The sequence below is a fragment of the Lycium ferocissimum genome, chromosome 7 (assembly GCF_029784015.1).
Source record: "Lycium ferocissimum isolate CSIRO_LF1 chromosome 7, AGI_CSIRO_Lferr_CH_V1, whole genome shotgun sequence".
In the NCBI taxonomy this organism is placed as follows: domain Eukaryota; kingdom Viridiplantae; phylum Streptophyta; class Magnoliopsida; order Solanales; family Solanaceae; genus Lycium; species Lycium ferocissimum.
The window spans coordinates 21,401,004-21,409,782 of NC_081348.1; the positions used below are offsets into that span (position 1 = coordinate 21,401,004).

The window sequence follows — 8,779 nt, forward strand, 5'->3', positions numbered from 1 at the left end:
TTTGGGGCTAAATTTTGGGCTTCCCAAAATTTTGTCTTTTAAAACTTCGATTCTTTTTTTCCCGGGTTTTATCTTTTGCCTATTTTAAAATTAGATAGTAAAAATTTTTGATCATTCTTTTTGAATGGTAAATCCCGAATACCGTACCTAATTACATCAAACCAAGTTTGATTTCTCAATCAACCGAACTTTTTGGTCTTCGTATTTGGTATCTATTTTTAATTACCGATTACCGAATTACCGAACCCGAAATTTAGAAATACCGAACCGAATACCGAACGCCCACCCCTACTGCATAGCCATTGGATCCACCCTCTCATTTGCAACATTCACTCCTACCTTTTGTTGACTTTCATCCTCGACTATCATCGATACGCTTGGATTCAACATTTGTTCCCGTGGTTTTCTATGATCTCGTTCACGAGCGTTGTCATAAACATCACCGAGTCCACCTCAGAAATCGGAGAAGTCGTTGTCTCTCGATGTGTTCAACATAACTTTTCGACCTTCACAACCACAATTTGGTGGAAGGAGATACAAGATCATAAATTTCACAACTCCTTCAACTTTGTGAAACATACAGAATGTAGTCATACTCTCATGGGAATAGTAGCAATCGGTTTCGTGGTATTGAAAACACGAACTCGATTCACCTTGTCAAAAACGCTCTCGACATCTTCCCCAAACCAAATTCGCATTTGTCGCATATACTATACCACCGAGTATCTATGGACACAGCGTATCCACATTATCCATGTATGAACAATAGATCATACGTGTCCCAATCCTCGTGTGTAGCTCGTCAAACGCTCTTTTTTACACTTACCACCACAAACCCTAATTTCCTCTTTGGTTAGGGCGATTTTCATCGATCCGCACCATAGCCCGTAATTCTCGCATCTCGTTAGCTTTACAGTATCAAAATGAATGGCGTATCGATGAACGCACATAAAGATACGCAGTGTGATCAATTTGGTTTTGTGTTCGATTTTGTGTTTCGAGCTGATTTTCTACCACCGTTTCCACCATAGCCGAAGCTTAGAATCGCTTTGTTAAGAAATCGAGTCATGATTGTAAAGTGGAAGAGAAATTGTGTAAGAATTTTGATCGAATTCGAACGATCAACTACCGTCCGATACCACGTGCTAGGATGAAATTACTATAGCTTATCGAGATATAATACATTTTTAATTTTCTTCGCTTTCTAATGTGTATTGAATCAATCGTACAAGATATACAAGTATATATGAAATCAACAACACCACTAACTAACAACTAATTCTGGTACTAACTTCTGAATAGGTTAGCTAACATCACTAACTTTCTAATATGTACGCATTAACCCCTAAACTATATGTAGTTGTCTAATAAAAAAACAACGTGAATACTAAAAGTGTCTTAGCTAGCGTTTGAATATAGATTTGGTTCGTTGAAAAAATGAAGCCAGTTGTGTTGAAAAATAGCTTTTTAAATCGTTCGGCGTTTTCGAATACGCATTTTACTTTAAAAAGAGTTGAACGAAACTGGTTAGTTGAAAACTTTTCTTAATTTTTTTTTTTAAAAACGTATCAAATTTCATGAACAAACAACGCTTCCAATTTATTTTTAAAAAAAGTAGTATCGATGCCCAAACAGGAGTGCTTACAACAAGGTTTGTGAATTTTAGGATAAGAAGGAAATCAGAAGCTGCAGGGCCAAAAAAGATACAACTTGGATAAGAAAAGAAAGGTGTGAATGATGGGAACATTCCTATAGATGAAGCTATTGTACTGTCAAGAATAACAATTACCAGCTACAATTTGGCGTCAAATGCGTGTGAAGAAAAACAATTACGCGTCAAATGCGTGTTGACTAGTTTAACGCTTCGTTAAGTGACAGTTCTATTGAGAAAGATGTCATCTACGGTCTAAGTGACAACGATTCAATATTTGCAAATTTAAAATTTTAAGGAACAAATCTATTTTGTTGCCAAAATTTTAAGGAAGAGAATATTTTGTGTGTGATAAAACGTGTATACCCATATATTTTTTTTTAATTAAAGGGGACCTTACATCCAATCAAAAGAGAGTGTAGGGCTAGAAATTAAAGAAGAGCCAATAGTGATGGATGAGGATTGAAGATGAACAAGTCACGAGGTGAAACAGAGAAAAAAATTCTCGTCTTTTATGGACAGGACACGCGCTTAAAGAAAGAAAGAAAAAAAAGAGCTACTCTCTCTTTCTCAAATTATATGTTGTGTTTTTCAAAAATAATTATCTCAAATTATTTGTCATATTATTCTTTTCCTATTTTGCACTGAGTAATAATTATTGTTGAAGATTACAAAAACCTTAATTATGGAAGATGACACATAAAATAGTAAATATTAAATGAAAGGCGATTATATTTTAAGACATAATAAGAGTAAAATAGTCAAAATCCTTCCTAAATAATACTTTCTTAAGGGTGTATAAGAGAGAAACACGACGGATAGTTTGAGACGGAGGGAGTAGTACCGAAAATGCTGAATCAGAGTTTCAATACACACCATTTAAAGAAAAAATACCATCATTGTTAATGGTAACATAATTTTTATTAAGGGGATTTAAAATATAAACAACTCAAGAAACTTATGGTGTCCCGTCACGGAGCCAAGAGTCAATTGATTTTTTTTCTTCGAAAAACTATACTATGTAAATAAATAGAAATAATTATACCATAAGTTTCTTTTTCCTTTATTGTAGCTTTATCTTTTTGGTGCCCATCAAGTCCCATGCCTTCCTCCATTCAATTTTGATATCTTCTTCTTTCGTTCGTGAAAGGTCCCACTTCTTTAAGTTTTTTCAAATCCTCTAAGTAGTTTCCATTATTTATTCTTATTGTTTAAATTTATGTTTTCCAAACTTTTTAATTATTGCTCGACTTAAAAAGAGAGATAGTGGTGGAATGGCACAAAGAAAATCACTTCCTCCCGCATGTGATTTGGTACCCAATGACCTGTTTGGCCAAGCTTATTTTTCCCCCAAAAGTACTTATTTTTTCAATAAGTGCTTATTTTAAAAAAAGTGAGGTGTTTAGTACCAAGCTTTTATAAATAAGTGTTTTAAAGAATGCGTAAGTATTTTTGTTTTAAAAAAATATTTTTTGCTCAAAAGACTTTTGAAAAAGTACTTTTTAGAAAAATACACATAAAAAGACTTTTAAAACATTAAACACTAATATCTTGCTCAAAAATATTTTTTTAAATTAATTTCAAACATTAAATCTTTTAAAAGACTTTTTTGAAAAGTATTTTTAAAATAAAAACATTTTTAGTTTCGCCAAACAAGCTGTAAATTTTAAAAAGTAGATCATGTTTGATGGTGATCCAAATACAATTTCCATAAGACGACTTCTTCAAAGAATTATTATTAATAACGTGTTATTTTGTAAAAGAAAAAAGGAAAAACACGTTTTATTATTTGGATGAGAAAAAAATAGGCAACTGACTTATTTTGTCAAGTAGGCAGGCATGCAGACCAAGTCAAGAAAATGACTTTATTACTTTTATTTAATTTAATCTAAAGTAGTCATAATGACAAAATGATATTCATAATATCCACATAACACTTATAACTAGAAATAAATTGATTTACTTTAAAAACAGTTGTTCATAATTCATATTTCGATGGCATTTAAACATGATATATATCATGGTTTTAAATTCAGTGTCTCAAATGGAAAGCAAGAATAAATCAACGTACTATCAACTACAAATCAGTCTCAAAGATAATGATTTTCTAGTTGATTATTAAAGCGAATAATCAACACGCATTTGAATGGAAAATCAGTGTCATGTTTCTCTTTGAGAATCTATGGATTACAATACGTCATAGATATTAGATAACGAAGAAGGACCGCTTGAAAATTTTATATTATATACTGGTGTACGTACTCGCGCGATGCACGGACGATATTAAAAGAAATTGTAAAAAACAAAGAATTTGAATAAATAAATATCACATGTTACCTATTAATCAAAGTTGAATAAAAAAAATTAAGAATAGAAGTAATGGACTTAGCAAAACAGTGAAAATTGAATGGCAAAAGCGACAAAAGAAGATGAGGAAAATGACATTGGATTAGCTCTATTATTTTTATTTTTATTTCTTTTTTAGACTCCAAAAGGCTTTTATTTCTAGTGTAATATTTTTGACTTACCAATCACTGAGGAAAGCATCGTCAAAGTTCAAGTTCTTCTTATATAACTCAAGTTCACTATCTTATTTTATCATAAAATATTAAGAAAAAATATTTGGTAAAATTGTTTGTTACACTTTAATTTAATCTAAAATAATGAGACAAATCCCACAACCTAACCTAATACAAATTTAACCATTTAGTTTACACAATTTTGAAGCTGAAACTTGAAAACATATGTACTTGCCAATGATTTGTTTCGTTAGGACTACTATCTAAAGGATAACTTAATGGCCCTTACATTTCATTAAGAAATTTCTGATAAGAAAGTAGAAAGTTAATCTGATGAAAATGTTTATATCTAAAGGTAATAAACTTTACTCTTACATACATACACAAACATATATATCCTCGTCACTATACATGTTGAGTCTATTCCTGCAAAATACAATACTTTTTAAAATCACTAAAAGGACATGAAACCAACATAACCAATCACAATCAAATCTGAATAGCAAGTAAATCACTTCATCTAAAAAGTTCACAATCAAATGAAGTATGCAATCCAACATGTATTTTCAGAAAATGTAGAGCCACATTGAATTTACAAACAACAAAGAATTTGAAAAGGAAAAAAAGGGTTACTTTCTTAATCAAAGTTGAATCGAAAAGTAAAATAAGAATAGAAGTAATGGACCGAGCGAAACAGTGAAAATGGATGGCAAAAGTGAAAACGAAAATAAAGAAAATGGCATTGGATTAGCTCTATTATTGTATCACTTTCCTTTTAGCATTGAAATTTTTGATTAACTATGCTGATTATATTTTAATTGTAGATATTTTTTTAAGATTCCAAAATGATGTTATTTCTACTGTAATATTTTCAATTTACCAAGCATTGAGGAAAGCATCCTCAAAGTTCAAGTTCTTCTTATATAACTCAAGTTTACTATCTTCTTTTATCATAAAATATTAAGAAAAATTATCTAGTAAAATTGTTTTTGTTACACTTTAATTCAATCTAAAATAATGAGACAAAACCCATAACCTAACCAAAAGTCAATTGAACTTTTATCTTCCAATGTGTAAAGTTCTTAAATATGCTAGTCATCATGTGATATTAAATACATAACATGAATACATGATGAATATCAAGGGATAGAGACTATACCTTATTATTGATTTCTTGAACTTCTTGACAGATCTAAAAATCTTTTCATCAGATGTATGAGGTAGGCTTTGCTATGTCCTGCAAAAAGGAGGACAAAATAAAACGTAAGTAAGCGAATAAATCATTCTCACTAATACATCGATTAAGTACAAAAAATCAACAATCAAGAAATTATATGTAATATAAACAGAAGACTTTGTTATTTATTTGCTGTTGGTTCATGAGTACTCCACACCAATATATAAGTGTTGCTGGCGGATTCACACGTAAAAGACTCCTATTCTGAGTATTTAAGGGAAATATTAAAAAAATCATTTAAGAGACTCCAAAAAAGGATATTAGGAGCCGAAATTCACGCCTAAAAGACATTAAGATTCACTTCCAAACTTACGTTATGCTTCCATGATTTTTTCTCAATTTGAATGAATCTTGATATACTTATTTATATATTGTTATATTTTTAAATGGTAATATTTGAACTGTAAATATTTTAATTTTTATATAAGAACTAATAGTATATAATTGTTATTTGTCATATAATATTATGTCATATATGGTAATATTTCAATTTCAACATAAAGAATAATATTATTCTTTATATAATAATATTTAAAATACAAATTATTTAATTTATCACTAATACATGTTCTTTTGTTGCACTAAAAATATCTAGAAAAGTCAAAGTGGTATATTTATAGTAAATTTCAAATGTTTTAAATATTAGGCGTTAGAATATTCTAAATATTTTTGATCTTGCATAAAAGGAATTATCTGTCATAAAATTTATTGAAATTGAAACGTGTATGGAAGGGAATCATAGATATTATAATTTGCTAATTCATTACTGCTTCTACTTAAATATATAGAAGTAGTAGAATATTAAATAAATTATGAAATATTCTATATTTCATACACGTTTCAATAAATGATATGACAAAGAATTCCTATATTTCAATTATCTTTCAAATCAAATTTAAACCATTTTCTATATTTTCAATTTAAACTTTCAAACTTACATTGGATAATCAGATCAGAAATATTAATGCCACATTTGTACTTAACCAACTTTTTTGAGATGTTATTAAATATTCAAAAACATTAATTCTAACTCAATATTTCATCATTAGGAGGTAAAATCTCTGCACTTTCGTTGGATATTTCCACTTTCCAATAGATGTAGTTGCAATAACTAAATTGCAACAATAATCTGTAAAGTTACAATATTTGCGCACCAAAAACAAATAATACTATATTATTGTTTAAGAAGTTAAATAATTATTAAATTGTTATAATAGTTTTTGACAAATTTTTTACGTATATAGAAATACATTTATGATATTAGGAAAACGTTAAATTTATTAATTCAAACTAATCATCTTAATACTATCGTTCACCAATCACCACCATTTTTTAACGTGTTTTAGAAAAATATTTTCTAATTTAATTTACAATTGTGCTTAATTATAGGAATCCCTATAAAATAGGAAAACTTAATTTTCAAAAGCTTTTGGAATCTATGTATTTAGTCTGAAAATAGGAGTCAATTCCACCATAATCTTAATTAAATTCCACCGTAAAAGAAATTAGTCACCTATTTCTCCGATCAAATCCACCATAAATTAGATCCAAACATATCAATTAATAATATTTCCTTTTGATTTAGAATTATATTATATCTTACCATTTAACGGAGTATTCTTGACTATAAATTAGATCCAAGAATATCATTTAATTATATTCTCCAATCAAATCTACCAAATTAGGTGAATACATTTAATAATGTCAATTAATTTCTTTTTAATATTTATACAAATAGAATTTGTTGCCAAGTGTCTTGTTCATATTACGCCACTTGGCTTAATATTAAGCTAGACTACCCTCCTTTTATTATAATATAGATTTAGAATTATATTATATCTTACCATTTAAAGGAGTATTCTTGACTATAAATTAGATCCAAGAATATCATTTAATTATATTCTCCAATCAAAATCTACCAAATTAGGTGAGTACATTTAATAATGTCAATTAATTTCTTTTTAATATTTATACAAATAGAATTTGTTGCCAAGTGTCTTGTTCATATTACGCCACTTGGCAAAATATTAAGCTAGACTACCCTTCTTTTATTATAATACAGATATAGATATAGATATAAATTCGTACATTTTAACTTGTTGTAGACGGTAATCTATCTTATATATTTTCTAAGTTGTTAGCTAGTTATAAAAGGTAATCTATAGTTATCTTTAAGATAGCCTGCTAGTATAAAAATTATCTTACTATTTTTTTCATAGACTTTGGCGGGTCATTTGCACGATTACCTTTCAAAGGCACTAGTCTTTAATTTTTGTCTCTCAAATTGGTGGTCTTTAGTTTTTGTTCTTCAGCTAATTCTATGAGGTTTGGGTTCGAATCTAAGCTCAGTCAAAAAAATAATCGCAAGGTCGAGTTTCGTAGCAAAGTTAGGCTTATTAGGGTCAAAGTTAAGCCTCAAGCAGAGTTTTGCATGCCTTGTGGAATTTCTCTTTTTTTTTTTTTTTTTTTACTGAGTTGGGGTTCGAATCCAAAACCTCAGGATATTAGGCGAAGGATAAAAATTAAAGACCACTAATTTGAGGGATAAAAATTAAAGACCAGTGCCTTTGAAGGGAAATCCGCACAACAAAGTGTACTTGGCAGACATGAGATAGCCCATAAACATTGTTAGTGGGCTTCTTATTTTGGTTTATTTTGGTATTGATAGCGAGTCTCTTCCACTTGATGCATCTACATGTTGAGAGGTAGAAACTCTTAAATGTATATACTCATTTTTCACACATACAGACTTAAAATTTTCCATCTGTTTATGATTAACACCTTTATTTGAACTTTATATTTGGTTAATTGTTTTTATAAATAGATATCAAAGGAGCTAATAGTACTTTTAAACTAATTAATATCACAAAGCAATAGTGAGCTAGAGGTGTCATTTTTTCAACTTTTAACTTTTCATACGGCCTTTTAATTTCAAAGGGCTCCTGTGAAGAGAGTAAAGTTGATTTGGGATTATTAGTCATCTTTTTCCCATAGTTATGAATTGATTTCCCATAATATTTACAAAGAGCCAGCTGAAAAATGCAAAAAAAAAAAAAAAAAAAAAAAAAAACGAAAGTGGGATGAGGTTCCACCGAGATTTGAACTCGGGTTACTGGATTCAGAGTCCAATGTCCTGACCGCTAGACCATGGAACCAATGTGCTGTTGTGTGTTTGTAACACTTAATTTTCTTATCAATTTCACAAACTTTATTATCTATCCTGTCATTGGTAATGAACAAAAATGTTGTGAGTGAGTGTTTGAAAAGTGATTTTGCAACAGAAAATATAGATTATGTGTTAAAATCCAAAGTATTCAAATGAAGTTAAATTCTTAAAAGCTGTATATAGTAACATATAATGAAAATGTATCA

General features: G+C 29.3%; 1 non-coding gene across 1 annotated transcript; it reads right to left on the minus strand.

Annotated features, from left to right (window-relative positions):
• Positions 1–8,490: 8,490 nt before the first annotated feature.
• TRNAQ-CUG (transfer RNA glutamine (anticodon CUG)) lies at positions 8,491–8,562 on the minus strand. The gene has a single exon. It is a non-coding gene; the product is annotated as a tRNA-Gln (tRNA).
• Positions 8,563–8,779: the final 217 nt, after the last annotated feature.